The sequence below is a fragment of the Phalangium opilio genome, unplaced genomic scaffold (assembly GCF_054372755.1).
Source record: "Phalangium opilio isolate 3A_F unplaced genomic scaffold, DU_Popi_V2 ptg000483l_1, whole genome shotgun sequence".
Taxonomy (NCBI): domain Eukaryota; kingdom Metazoa; phylum Arthropoda; class Arachnida; order Opiliones; family Phalangiidae; genus Phalangium; species Phalangium opilio.
Genome location: NW_028324236.1, coordinates 552,049 through 566,933, shown reverse-complemented (window position 1 = coordinate 566,933; position 14,885 = coordinate 552,049).

Sequence of the window (14,885 nt, the reverse complement as noted above, 5' to 3'; positions counted from 1 at the left end):
CGGGCTACGACGAGTCGGGAGCGTTTTCCTGATCGATGTTTAACGCGTGGGGCCATTATTCAAATGACAATTAAATTTAATCGACATACACATACATAGGTGATTCGTGAGGTAGAACACGCGACCTTAATCGTAAATTTTCCGGAGTTTCTTGTTTTAAATCAATTAACAAATAACTATAGGGTTCTTTAGTGGCTAGCCTGTACGCATCCGTAATACGTCTCGGGTTATCTGGACTTATTTGTTGCGCTAAATATCTAATAGAGGCAACATCTCGAGGATTTTTCATTATTATAAAATAGGAAGAGTTTTGAGAAATTATCCGCGATTGGCTACCCTTGGGAAACAGTTGTTGAGTAATAATAATGACCGTATACCCTAAATGATGCGACGTCACGCACACTAAATCGGCAATATGAGCTTGCTTAAATAATTGGCTAGCTAAGTCGTCTAGTATCAAGTAGGAATCGCGATTCATTTCCCAAAAGTCTGGATCAGCCGTTGTCAATCCTTGAATAAATTGAATTCCCGGAATCAATTGTTTCAATTTTTCGTAGTTTGGCTGCCAGGCCGCGTAGCAATAAATAACCTTTTTATGCGGTGGGTCAAACATAAGCTGATGATTTTGCAATAAGTTACTTAAAAGAAAGCTTTTTCCCGCTTGCGTTGGCCCCACGATTAGAAACTGAGCGGGTGTTTGGAACTTTAAAGAATGCGAGACTGACTCGGCTGGATTCATCTTGATTAATAAACATTTTTATTTTAATTAACAGTTTATATATATATATATAATATATATAATCAAAAATACAATTAACCCAAAACCCAAAGACCCTTAATAAACACAAATTAGAAAATATTTAAACAATATAAACGAAACCCTTTTACCCAAAAAAAATTCCCCTATTAAGTAATTGTTTTTTTAAAAAGTTTCTCTTCTAATTCCAGACAACGCTGGCGGAAGCGTTGGGCGTTGAGGAGGTTAAAGTTGACGCGCGACTCGGAGGGTGGTAGGATGTAAACACGCACTACAGTAGCGAACACGACGGATGGATGCGCACGCGCACTTTTTCGGTTCCCGACCGCTCTTCGTTGGTGGTTGGGCATGTCTGAACCAGATGGTCGCAAACATCCGTGCCATCGTTGGTCGGGAAGTCGGGAAACCCTTGCCGCAGTGGTTTGTTGTTGCACGGCTTTTTGGAAACCATCGCGCACGATGGACTGTGCTTGCGATGTTCCCTCGATGGACTGTCCGTGCAACGCCACTGGTACAGGGCAATGCCGCAAAAGGCGCAGCGCGTCGTCTGTGTTTCTACATCTGCAAGATAGAAACCGTCTTTGGCCAGGGCTTCGATAGGAACGCAAGATTCCCACAAGCCCTCGAAAGTATGTCTTCGCCTAGCCTCGTAATTCATGCGCGAGAGATGTTGAAGCGGATGCTGACTCTTTAAAACCGTACGGTCGACTGGTTGTCAAATCGGCGTTCAACAATCTCTTATTCGAGGTTTGGCGAAATCTTTTGGTGATTTTAACGGCCTCTAGCTGCAGCTTGTATTTGTCCCGTTTAAAATTAAAAGGGACATTGACTGTAACTTCCTTTTCCGGATACATCGCCACACTTTCAAAGGTTTCAAAGTCAAGTTTTTCCAGATTTTCTCGATTTAACGTCAACCCTTTAATTTTCTTAACTTCTTTTCCTTTGCTAGTGCGAAACGAGTAACTTTTGTCACCGGTACTACAAAAGGAAGTTATATAATCACCGCCGAGTTCGTCCGCCCAGCAACCAATATGATTGCCAGTTGGAATGTCAAACTTTCCCGGTAGATGGCGGTAGATGGCGGTAGATAATGGAGTCGGTGTCACAATACAAGGCTGCGCGGTCCAATTGAAGCAGCATCTTGTTCAATTCGAGTCGCCCGTAGCAAGAAATGAAGCTCCCCACGATGGCAGACCCCAGTTTGTAGTCTAGAATGTAATCGCTTTTGGCTTTGTACGATAAGAGAGCGATCGACTCCGTAACTGGCCGTAAGTCGACTAATTCCAGAGTGTAATCGCTCGCGTATCGTATCAATTCGTAATAATTGTTGATAAAGATGCTGCGAATCTTTCCCGTATTTAATGCCATGCGACCCCAAAGAAAATTTAAATTAATTTTTGCGATATTACGCAGGGAAGGATTTGATTGAATATCCGCCACCGTCAGCGAGAGCTTTCCATTCTTGTTTATATCAGCGATATACGCCTCTTTTTGCAGAGGCGTTTGCGCGTGAGCGGGAAATCCGGAATTCTTCACTTTCAAGGCGATAAAATCAGTCATGTACTGGGCGAAGAAGTATTCCGTTTTTGGATAATGGTAAACCTCGAATATATCGAGGAGTTTATAACCATGCTCCATAGCGGCATAGACTTCGACCGTTGGCCAGACTGATTCGAAAGCCCGTTCATTGACAGTGTGATCGCAGATTTCCGCTCGCAATTCTAGAGACGTGCGACAGAGGGCGTAGGCTAATTTACCACCGCTGTGGAAGGGAATTAAGGGGATGTGAAGATCTTGGGGGGCCAGCAGACGACAACTCATAACGCCAAAATACCACCCTGGCGATTTGTCAAAATCTCTGTTATAGATTATGGGGTGGCCGCTAGGGTACGGACAATCGCGACAAACTTTCGGATACAAAGAAATAATATCCTTGTTGAAAATTTTCTCCTCACCTTGCACGTGGCAGTTAAGAACAAAATTTTCCGTTCGTCCCCCATAGAGAGCGCTACGGGCTGATATTTGAGGTCGAAAAGTTAAACTTTTGCAGAAAGCCTTTGCTTCGGCGTTTTCTTTTAAAAGCTTAGCAAATTGACACTCAAAGATGGAAGTGTATTCATACCCGACCATCTTCTCTTTAATAAACAGCTCTCTATCTAGAGTCCGCTCGTACAGAAATCTGTTGCTGGCTTTAAGTTGGGTATTGTAGGCATTAAGTTTTTGGCATGGACAACCGTGAAAGTAGCAACCGTGGAAGTCGTAGATTTTGGGCGGAGTTTCACTATAGCCGTCAACTAAATAGCGACCCACCCGATATTCACCGCCATAGCTTAAAGCCGTTCGCAATTTTATTTTTTCCGTTTTCTCCACCCAAGCGAGATATTTTAAGCTAATCTGACTGTGATTAAATTTTGCGTTATAGCCGTTAGAAGGAACGATAGCCATGCTGTAGGGTTTATAGTAATTGTTAAGATAAATAGTGGTTAAAGCACCCGCCAAAGTAATATTTTTTAAGCAAAAAGGGTCTAATTTTGTTAGATCTACGTAAATTTTTCTAAAAGCTTCGACGCCTTGTCTTAGGACTTTGACGTCTTGAATGCAATATTTAATAAGCTTCTCTTTGATGTTGTAAATAGATCCTTCCATTGACGCGTACCAAGTTTGAAAATCCCGATAATCATTGGCTTTCATTTGAGCCACGTTAAAGTACGAAGCTTCACGGATGACGCCAATGTAATTAAGATTTTCTTCGGTATGAAAATCAAACGGGAAGAATCCTTTCGCCACATCGCCGAGGCTAAACATGCTGGTGAAATTACGCAGAGGTTGACTTATGTAATTAAAGCTATCGAGAAATCTAATTTGAGGTCCCTCGAGATGAATCATTAAAATTTTACTACCGTCAAAGATAACGGCAGGGGTGACGTGTCTATGGACTAAAGCGTTGAGAATTAAGAAGTTATCAAAAGCTTTCGCGTAATGAGCGACGACTTGGGTGTTAGTAAAGCGCGGTTGATACGTTTTACGTTTTTGTCCAGTCAAAACTACCTGTTCTACGCTAAATAAATAATTTAAAAATTGCTCGACGCAATTGGCGCCGTAAAAAATTTTGGTTTCAAAGCCAGCTTCAGTCTGCACGTCGCAAACTAGTAAAATAGGGACGTGGATATTATTTCTGAGAATAGTCTCAATGTCGTAATAAATAAACCGCGAGGCTTTCATTTTGGTTTCCAAAGGCATAACAAAATGCTCGCCAGGCGGATGGACTATTTTACATTGAGAACATTCCGGATTGCAGTCGTGATCGTCCCCCATTAGCCGCCCACATTCTAAACATCGTTTTTGACTCGCGCAGGTGCCATTAAGAACATGAGTGTCGAAGCAGGGGCCGGGGAAGAAATAGCGGTGGCATTCGTCGCAACGTTTTAAAACGTCCTCGCTGGTTGAATGAAAAGCTTCTCCTTGGCACCGAAAACATATATAGGGTTTTGTATCCTCGGGGCATTTATGCTCTTTTAACAATTCACGTTTGTAAAACGATTTCAAGCATAAATCGCAAGAGGTACAACCCCCCATCATGCCATGCCAAGTTTTCGCGGGGTGGATATGGTCACCAATTTTTAAGAGATAGATAAATTTAGGAGCTTGGGGTCCTTTGAAAAATATGGTAAAATTATTCGCAGCATCAACTATTACGATCCTATAATGGGGAGCTAAGTAATTTTGAAATTTTTGAATATCTTCTAGAGTAACGAAACCCTCGGGGACGCCGGCTTTTCGGTGCAAGATTTTCGCAATATTACCCACGAGGGTGCTATTGCGTTTCAGTTTGTCAAAATTGTTCTTGTTAAAGGGCGGGCCTTGCTTATTTTGTTGGTAAAAATTGCGATCGGCCATCTCTTTACCCAGAACTAAACTTCGAGCAAAACAGAGGTTATCATTATTCTCCATAAAAATAAATTGGTTATTTTGTTTAACGAAATAATCCAAATTAACCAAAGTTCTATTTTTAATGGATTTATAATAAGTCCCTATATTCGCATCGAGTTTTAAAAAAATTATGTCAAACTGAAAATCTTCACCATTAAAGACAAAGTCCCGACTAGATTGCGTCACTCTATAGATGGTGCGCATAATTCGCTTGCTGGTGAATTTGTCAATTTTTATAAATTTAATATTAACGGGGGTCGTCAATCCGGGGGAACTTAAAACAAATCGAACCCGATTATACCCGGGATTCTCGGTTACTAATTTACGTATAACTTCGTCGAGAATTTTTCGAAAAATTCGAAAAAAATCTCTTGTTGGGATGTCATCCAAATTTTTAAAAGCTATACGCAAATCGATTTGTTTACAGTGCCATTTGCGACTCGTTTTGTCAATCTGCCGCTCAATTGTGTAGTACCGGTTTACCTGCGCGTGTTCCTCCCTCTCACTACCCTCCGAGTCGCTGCCGCTGCTGCTGCTCGAACTCATTTTTTGAATTTCTATCAGAAATAAAACAATTAGAAAAAACTTGGTTTGCAGATTTATTGTTAAATAGATACGTACTTTACTGGGGGGCTGTTGTTTGGCCACTTCGTCTTGTTTGACGGCCTCCACCAGCTTGTGGAAGGCGTTAAGCAATTTAACGCCTTCACTATTGTTTTTTTTTGAGGACTGCCTTTAGCCTCTTGTGGTCACACTCCCAGACCTTATCGGGCTGGGAGTTTTTGATGTCCGAGAATTTGTAGATTGCAAGATCCACGTAGAAATCCCCCTGGCGTGGGGGGACCTTGGTCTCGTAGTATTGACCGTCTTTTCGAAGGCGAAAAGAGCCTTCGATCCCGCTGGATCCGACAATATTTTTTTGGAGTACCTCCTGCACAAAGGTATCGTCGTCGGAGTCGATAAGAACTTCCGGCGGCGGTGGTCTTACAAATTGGGTTAATGCGCGGCGACCGCGACTAGGGCCTGGTCGATCCCCGGGAGAAGACGGCGGAGACTCGAGAAGTGATTGAGAGAGCGATTGCGATTCTTGATAGTGACTCATTGCTGGTAGTTCGATTGTGAAAAACTACTGCCGATGCTCCAGCTTTTATACCAAAATCTCAGGGCCATTTTTTTAGAATACAGGCCCAGATATGGTTTTTTTTTATAAAACCACCTAATTTTACTTTTATTAAGTGTATCAACAAGCGATTTGTTAATTTAACCTTAAATGCATTTTTTATTGACGAGTTGATACTGGAGATTATGAAGGATATTAGCGTAGATACGCATATAAAAAACACCTCTATAGTTTAATATTAATATACGTTTATTCATATTTAAATCATGTTAAAAATAATTTCACTTCCTCCCAAAATAATTACTTTTAACCTTCATCAAAAAATTTTCCTATAAGGAAATCTTATACATATTATTCAAAATATATTATTCAAATCACGCCCAGACAGGCTCAAACAAACTTTGCATACCAATAAAAAACCTACCCCCTCGGCCTTCTGTCAAGGTAACTCCTTCTTAACCTTCGCGCATAAATTTTTAATATCACACGATCTTATTTGAATTATTTAAATCGTGACTAGACAAGTTTTGCATATAGAAAAATAAACCTAGACCTTGGAGAGATTTCTCATTCTATGAATATATACCTAATTAACTTTTTTCCTTATTATCGAAAAAATAGTTTCTTAAGAATCTTGAAAGCTAGACACTATTAGATTTAACCTCCATAATTTACTATATAAGCCCCGTGTTTCAAGGTGAAAGTTATCAGTTGTTTAACTTCTGTTACTTAAACACCAATCCCAACCACTTTAAGATGTCTTTCTCTCTATGTATTCTGAATATAGAAACCATAAAATGCTTTAAATTCCAATTTTTAAATGAGGCTAATCTTCAGAGTCAGATTGTGAACTTCCGGTTAGTTGTAGGACAAAATATCTTCAGAGCTGAATTATGTGTTGGAAGGTGTTCTACAATTGTAGCCTAATTACGTGTTAATCGGTTAAGTATAACCGGAGTTATTAAACGTTTTCTCGATTTTGTCCGCCATTTTACAATATGGCGGAAATTCCTCCAATGGGAGAGTGTGGGAGACCACACCACGTTAAAGAGCGCCCAAAAATCTAAATTTTCAGCTTTGTTTCAATTTGTTGCGGGTTCCCCCTATTTTGGGGCTAAAATGACTGTACTAGTAGAGAATGCTGGCGATCCGGTGGCAGGCGTAGAGAATGCTGGCGATCCGGTGGCAGGCGAAATGGATGCTGGCGATCCGGTGGCAGGCGTAGAGAATGCTGGCGATCCGGTGGCAGGCGTAGAGAATGCTGGCGATCCGGTGGCAGGCGAAATGGATGCTGGCAATCCGGTGGCAGGCGAAATGCAATTTCAGTAGCCTTTCAAACTCTAAAATATCCGAAATGTTATTCTAAGAGAGCGGTCCCAACATCGATAAAAAAGCCAAAACATATCACAAGTTATTTTATCTGATAATTCAAATTGTTGTGATGAAATCACCTTAAGACTAGCATCAACTAGAGCAGCAAAACTAAAGTCCCCTTTGTAATAGATAGAGCCTGAATTCGTAGTCGAATAAATTGTCACGTGCTTTCCATCTAAAGCTCCTATGCAGCGCGGATGCTGCCGTGGTGAAAGTGGGTGCTGGCTATCCGGTGGCAGGCGCAGTGGGTGCTGGCGATCCGGTGGCAGGCGAAGTGTTTGCTGGCGATCCGGTGAAATGCGAAGTGCGTGCTGACTATCCGGTGGCAGGCGAAATGGGTGCTGGCAATCCGGTGGCCGGCGAAATGAATGCTGGCTATCCGGTGGCAGGCGAAGTGAGTGCTGGCGATCCGGTGGCAGGCGAAATGGATGCTGGCGATCTTGATTATTTATTTTGTCCTTATAAAAAGATAATCTATCATTCTTCAGTTTTTCCGACTATCTCTCTCCCAAGCTGCACGTAATAGATCTGAAATTTCTTCTTCATTTATAGCGTTTTCAACTTCTCTTGGGTAATTTGAATTTAGCATATACACCACTTTCACCAATTTATCATATTGATCATCATTAAGTAACATGTGTTTGTGATTTAATTGGGTTTCTAAGTGAGCAACTATGTGGTTTAAAGCCTTACGATTAAATCTCACATTAGTGATCTTCTGTTTGTGGCTAGTTGGAGTGAGAAATTTCATTGGATAGCGGCTTTCTACCCTGATTCATTTAGCTTTAGATGATGGAGTCAAGTCTAGCTTTCTTTTTCTTTTATTTAAAATGGTTCTCGACGATATAGAGCAGCCTCGACACTGGAGTTTCTTTGAACTTCTCTCAATTCTGTACACCACTGGACATAACTTCGACTGTAACCCTGTTAAGGGCTTGGTAAATGATTCCACACGAGAAAGTCCCAAGACTATCTGGTAATTTGCAGAAATTACTGGGCAAAATGCGACTTGCTTTCCACATAATAAATGTATAACATCATCAATGTAAGCGTGATCAACAATCACTTTTGTATCAATGATGGCAAAAATATTTTTACCTTCGACGGCACGAAATGGTATGGCAGTTGTGCATTTTCCGGTTTCTGTGATATACACTTGAATCAAATCGATATCTACTTCAAAATGCTTGGCCATGTTAGAGTTTGCGATCATTAATAAATTTTCTCCGTTATAATTAGATGAAAACTAAAATATCATGAAAAAATTGTTACTTATTTAATACTTTCGTTTATTTTTTAAAAGTATTTAAACTTACTCTTAAGTGTAGATCTAACGACTGGAACTTGTAAATTAAATCTTCAAAAGCGAACTTAGTTTTGGAGGAATGATTTAGAAAGCCTGATTCAAATGCCAGTGTTACACAATGATTTGTTTGAACGGTCTTGTTAAGTTTCTAAGTAAGAGTCTGTGTAGCTATGTCTGAAAAAACCCAATGTATTTAAAATTAATTTAACTGCCCAAAAAATTTATTAGTGGTAAGCGCTTACTGTGTGTGTTCTCCTTCATTAGGTTTGGTTTGCCAATTGAAATAATGCAACACTGAGAAGCTTCATATCTAAATAACTTTTGTTTTTTATTTAGTCTTGGTTTTTACTAGAGTTTGGGTTGATTTTACATTTGTAGTTCTTGATAAAGGTTTTGGAGCTATTATATTCAGATAACATTGAGTGGATTTACTATACAAATTCATTTTAAAGCTAAACTAGGTAATCAAACTAGAGAGATTGTTTTACAGAGCCGACATGATCAACTGCTGCTACTGTTGTGAGCAGACCACAGCTCGAAATAAAGGCTTGCGTTCCCGCCGTTTCTAGGAAACGTCTGATTATCTTGGCAGTGGCCATTTATCACAGTTCTCTCTCAAGAGGAAAATTTTTTCTCTTCGCGACTAGTGCGCGTTGGGAGGATGATGCCCACGGTACTAACCATTATTTAAGTGTTAGGTAATATATTTCTGGTAAGACGTGATAATATCAAAATATGGGAATAACGGGAAAGTACGAAACTGCGCATTATCAGGATTTTTTGTTGAGGTTTAAGACAACTTCTGCCAAGGAGGTTTTGGTCGTGCTGGAGGTTAGCCAGGGTTGATGAGTTTTTTCCAATGTTTCCAAAGTGAATTCCAAGATATTTAAAAAAGTCTCCCGCCGAAATAGCGCGTAAAGCTACATCCCGAATTGTAAACGAGGAAAAAGCGGTAGCCACAAGTTTACCGGTTTTTACCTCTCCGAGTGACGTATGTCACGTAGAGGTTCTAATTTCGACGTGTCTGTGTGTCTTTCTGTCCGTTGTTACACCCACGTGACCGCGTTCGCAGTTTGCAAATCGGAGCAACCGTGTATTCAATTTCCAGACCGCATTTACAGCCCCTTAAATTGTACTCCACTTATAGGCTATTACTCCATTGCCTGTCTAACAGCTCAGTTCATTTGTCCACCCCACATGGACACCCGTCTGAACTTACTGGCTTCTAAACACCATCATCTAGTCTTTCGCCCATTCCACATGGACACCAGTCTGTAATTACTGGCTTCTAAACACCAACACCTTCTCGTCTTTGTCCATTCCACATGGACATCAGTCTGTACACCTGGCTTCTAAACACCACCACCTTCTCCTCTTTGTCCATCCCACATGGACACCAGTCTGTACACCTGGCTTCTAACACCACCATCTTCTGATCTTTGTTTTTGTCCATCCCACATGGACACCAGTCTGTACACCTGGCTTCTAATCACCACCATCTTCTGTTATTTGTCAATCCCACATTGACACCAGTCTGCACTTACACTGGCTTCTAACGCCACCATCCACTGGTCTTCCGTCTATTCCACATAGACACCAATCTGTATCATTGGCTTCTACTCCATTATCATCGTTTGGATTTAGGATATACGCGGCGATCAGCTAGGGTTACGAGAAACGTCTAGCCTCCCTAAGGTGGGATCGCCACCAAAGGTTTTCGCAATTGCGCTTTGTCCTTACTATTATAATGGAAACGAATCGTATATATACCCCAAATTTGAAAAAAGCGGGCAAGAGGGGTACCCTTCACTTTAAACGTCAATATGAGCAAAGTTTGAGAAGATAACAGGTATAACTTTATTTTAAACGATTTAACTATTATTAATGTTAATTATTGAAGATTAAAATAATTAAAAATAATTATATATATTTAAATATTAAAGATAAACCTCTCGTGCAAAGAGAGAGATTATCATTGCCTCCTATATCTACCAAACCCGTGCATGCGATATATTTCCTTCATTGCCTCCTATATCTATCAAGGCCCGTGCATTGTGATATATTTCATTCATTGCCTCCTATATCTATCAAGGCCCGTGCATTGTGATATATTTCATTCATTGCCTCCTATATCTATCAAGGCCCGTGCATTGCGATATATTTTTCAAAACAACAACAAAAATGGGAAACCCCAACTCAGAAACATAATAACGTTTTCATTGGATACTTAAGTTTATATAATCTTCTTGACACGGAGAGGTAATATTTTGGTTTTCCCAACTTGTTTAGAACGATGTAACGCTCAATAAGGCGAACAACTAACAAAGAAAATATTAAATATTAATTATATTTATTTTAATATTTAAGATAATCTCTTTTCTCAATTCAAAATTAATACGGAAAGAGTTAAAAAGCACTCTATTTTTTGTCTGTGTGTGTCTGTCATAGCCTTCAAATATTTTCCGAAAGTTGAATGTACATTAAAAACTGAAATAGTTGAGATTGTGTCTGAGTCGGGACCACCTCTGATAGAACAAAACCAAAGTTTCTTTGATTTTCGAAGGCTTCTTAGACCATTCTTGAGCGCGACGTGCAATATATGTATCTGTAGCTGTTTAGCTTATTAATTTTAAGTAACATTTAAATATTTTGCAAAAGTTCAATGTTCATTGAAAACTGAAATAGTTTAGAATGTGTCCGAGTCGTTACCACCTCTGATAGAACAAAGCTAAAGTTGCATAGATTTTCGAAGGCTTTTTAGACCATTCTTGAGTGCGACGTGCAATATTGCATAGCCTCTTAAATATATATAACCTTCAAATATTTTCCAAAAGTTCAATGTTTATTGAAAACTGAAATAGTTGAGAATGGGTCCGAGTCGGGACCACCTCTGATAGAACAAAACCAAAGTTGCATAGACTTTCGAAGGCTTCTTGTACCATTCTTGAGTCCGACGTGCAATATTGCATACTTTCTTAATTTTATGTAACATTTAAATATTTTCCAAAAGTTGAATGTTTATTGAAAACTGAAATAGTTGAGAATGTGTCCGAGTCGGGACCACTACTGATAGAACAAATCCAAAGTTGCATAGATTTTCGAAGGTTTCTCGGACCATTCTTGAGTGCGACGTGCAATATTGCATACCCTCTCAATTTTATATAACATTCAAATATTTTTTTAAAAAAATCAATGTACATTGAAAACTGAAATAGTCGAGAATGTGTCCGAGTCGGGACCACTACTGATAGAACAAAACCAAAGTTGCCTAGATTTTCGAAGGTTTCTCGGACCATTCTTGAGTGCGACATGCAATATTGCATACCCTCTTAATTTTATGTAACATTTAAATATTTTGCAAAAGTTCAATGTACATTGAAAACTGAAATATTTGAGAATGTGTTCGAGTCGGGACCACCTCTGATAGAATAAAACCAAAGTTGCATAGATTTTAGAAGGCTTCTTGTACCATTCTTGAGTCCGACGTGCAATATTGCATACACTCTTAATTTTATATAACATTCAAATATTCTTCAAATGTTCAATGTACATTGAAAACTAAAATAGTTGAGAATGTCCGAGTCGGGGCCACTACTGATAGAACTAAACCAAAGTTGCCTAGATTTTCGAAGGTTTCTTGGACCATTCTTGAGTGCGACATGGAATATTGGATACCCTCTTAATTTTATTGTAACATTTAAACATTTTGCAAAAGTTCAATGTACATTGAAAACTGAAATAGTTGAGAATGTGTCCGAGTCGGGACCACCTCTGATAGAACAAAACCAAAGTTGCATAGACTTTCGAAGGATTCTTGTACCATTCTTGAGTCCGACGTGCAATATTGTATACCCTCGTAATTTTATGTAACATTTAAATATTTTCCAAAAGTTGAATGTTTATTGAAAACTGAAATAGTTGATAATGTGTCCGAGTCGGGACCACCTCTGATAGAACAAAACCAAAGTTGCATAGACTTTCGAAGGCTTCTTGTACCATTCTTGAGTCCGACGTGCAAAATTGCATACCCTCGTAATTTAATGTAACATTTAAATATTTTCCAAAAGTTGAATGTTTATTGAAAACTGAAATAGTTGAGAATGTGTCCGAGTCGGGACCACCTCTGATAGAACACAACTACAGTTGCATAGATTTTCGAAGGCTTCATGTACCATTCTTGAGTGCGACGTGCAATATTGCATAATATTTTCTAAAAGTTGAATGTTTATTGAAAACTGAAATAGTTGAGAATGCGTCCAGGTCGGTACCACCTTTGATAGAACAAAACTAGAGTTGCATAGATTTGAGAGTCAGGGCCGAGTTAATTCACTTAATTGAGATTAATTATAGATTAATTATCTATTTGCCGCCCTGGGCCTTCCTGGCCCCCTTCGGGCAGGCGCTGGTGGTTCTGGTTCGCGAACTTCGCGGACCGCCGGCACCGCAGCTTCCCCTCTGGCATGCTCCGGATTTTGTTCTTCGACGGCAGGCGCAGGCTCAACAAGTTCTACGACTGCAGCGGGATTAGCAGGTCCCGGGGGGTTGCGAGCACGTCGCTGCCGGCGGGGAAGAGGAGCCGGAGGGGGTTAGCAGGTCCCGGAGGATTTCGAGAACGGCGGGGAAGAGGTGCAGCAGGTAGATTTACCGGCTGGGGTCGCCATGTATGCACCCTCCTGGGGGCTGGGGCTCTCCCACCATTATAAATATGTACAGTAAAAGTACAGTTGTTGGCTTGAGAGACAACATGGGCATGGTCCATGTTGTTGACTAGATTTTGAAATAAAGACATTTATTATTTTGGTATTAGCCTTTTTTACTTAAGGACTATTTTCACATTAATGGAGGCTGATTTTAATAGAGAAAAGGGACGAGGGTGGGAAATAAGGATTTTTTTAAAACTGCAACCCCCCTGGACCCTTGAAGTTAGCGCTGTTTTAGAAATAGGAGTTAGGGAAACGTCTTGCTGGCCCTCAAAACGTTACGAAGCGCAAATGGCTCTTTCTAATTTTATATAACATTCAAATATTTTTCAAATGTTCAATGTACATTGAAAACTAAAATAGTTGAGAATGTGTCCGAGTCGGGACTACTACTGACAGAACAAAACCAAAGTTGCCTAGATTTTCGAAGGCTTCTTGTACCATTCTTGAGTCCGACGTGCAATATTGCATACCCTCTTAATTTTAAATAACATTTAAATATTTTCCAAAGTTGAATGTTTATTGAAAACTGAAATAGTTGAGAATGTGTCCGAGTCGGGACCACCTCTGATAGAACACAACTACAGTTGCATAGATTTTCGAACGCTTCTTGTACCATTCTTGAGTGCGACGTGCAATATTGCATACCCTCTTAATTTTATATAAAATTCAAATATTTTCCAAAGTTCAATGTTTATTGAAAACTGAAATAGTTGAGAATGTGTCCGAGTCGGGACTACCTCTGATAGAACAAAACCAAAGTTACATAGATTTTCGAACGCTTCTCAGACCATTCTTGAGCTCGACGTGCAATATTGCATACCCTCCTAACCGGGACCTGCTCTCATGGGGCGTGATTGGATTTTTTCCAATTTTAATGTCATCGCAAAACCAGACATTAAAGTGGAACCAACCGTCATCCAACACGTAGCTGCCCCAGACGCAGCGCTCACTGCTCTGGTAGAAAAACATGCCAATCTCTTTTCGCCAGGCATAGGACGTCTAAAGGGTCATCAAGTCAAATTAATCATTCGCTCTGACGCCCCCACGCCGCCGTTTTTCAAGGCTAGGTCTATACCGTACCACTTTAAAGACTTAGTTGAAAACAAAATCACGAGACTAGAGTAAGAAGGAATAATCAGTCCCATTAGTCACGCCGACTACGATACGCCCATAGTTCCAGTTTTAAAAAAGGATACAAAAACAGAACACCTTGCAACTCAAAACAAACTAGAACCAATCACTGAACGCCTTGCAACTCAAAACAAACTAGAACCAATCTTCTCCTCACAATCGACAACTGAAGGAACCCTAGTTTACACTCGCAACTACGGAAAAGGTACCAAATGGATAAAGGGACAAATCACAAAACCCATTGGAACCATGATGTACCGAATTCGAACCGAGGACGGTCATATAATTCAACGACATAGAAACCAAATTCGTTTCCGTACAAACATTGCCGAAGATCCGTCCGACCAGCCACTGCTGCCTCAACAAACCAAACCTACGATCCCCGCCATATCTACTTTCCGTTGCCAAACTCCTATAAATCCGGGATTCGTTAATCAACCACTTCCACAAATGTCTACCAATGCATCACCTACACAATCGGCAGCTCGTGCCTCAATTCCTACCCCTGACCAAAACACGCCCGCCGAGAGAGGTCCTCAGACGTCGACCCGAACAACCACAGGT